Source organism: Solanum pennellii, chromosome 1, assembly GCF_001406875.1.
Source record: "Solanum pennellii chromosome 1, SPENNV200".
In the NCBI taxonomy this organism is placed as follows: Eukaryota; Viridiplantae; Streptophyta; class Magnoliopsida; order Solanales; family Solanaceae; genus Solanum; species Solanum pennellii.
In genome coordinates this window covers 20,904,260-20,905,446 of record NC_028637.1, presented here as the reverse complement: position 1 = coordinate 20,905,446, position 1,187 = coordinate 20,904,260, and positions in this window count along the sequence as shown.

Sequence of the window (1,187 nt, the reverse complement as noted above, 5' to 3'; positions counted from 1 at the left end):
ATATATATAAGAGAACCACTTTATCCACTCCCCACTTCCCCCACGACCTGCATACACGTACACACTACTGCACATTACTATATACATGCACACACAGAGACAAAAAAAGGGGGAATCGGAAAAAAAAACAAATACACAAAGAGAAAACACACGAAAAAAAAGATCTGAGAAAAAAAAAGAAACTGAAAGAGGAGAAGAAAAAAAAAGATCTGCAAGCAAAAGAAAAAAAAAGAAGAAGAAACAACAAAGAAAATCTTTCATTTTTTTTCTGAAGAACACACGCACAAAGAAAAACACAACTAAAAATAGTGGAGTTCGAGGTTTCAAGTTTGTGGTTCCTAAATTCTTTCTTTTCGTGAAATAGTTTCCACAAGAGGTAATACTAATTTTATTTTGTATTAGTCTTATGTCATGATAATTCGAGAATGGATTGCAATATGTATTGAGGTTGTTAAATTTCGCATGCACTTAAACCATTAATATTTATTGATGTTATTATATGAAGTATGTTCAAATGTTCATATCAACTTTATGTTTAGATTCTTTGAATAGTTATATTTAGTGTGAAATTATTATAACAAATCATGATTTATTTATATTTAAATAACCCACAATTTATTTTATATTTAAGTAAAATTATTGTCCAAGTCATTTAATTTTTAATATTAAGTTTATAATGATAACATGTGTAGCTATTATGTAAATATATTAATTTTAGTTAGTAGAATTTTCGTTTGATGTTAGTGACGTAAAAAAAATTGAATAAAAATGGAAGAAAAAATATATAATAATAATAATAATAAAAAGAAAAAGGAAAAGTTAAAAAATAAAATGTGAGAAAGAATATAATAAAAAAGGGGAAAAGAGAAAACAGAAAAAATAAATAACAGAAAAAGAAGTATAAAAATAATAATATTAAAAAAAACATGCAATTGAAGAAGAAAGAATTTTTTTTTAAAGTTTCTTTGTCCAAACAAAAAAAAATAAGTTGAATAATAAAATAAAATAAAAAACAAATAAAACCTTGAAACTATAAAAAATAATAATAACAATAAAATAATAATAATAGTAAAAGATGAGAAGGTAAAAAGAGAAAAAAAAGAAATGTAAAAAAGAGAAATAATAATAATAATAATAATAACAAAAGAAAAAGTAAAAATAAAGAATATCTTTTTTTATTATGCTTT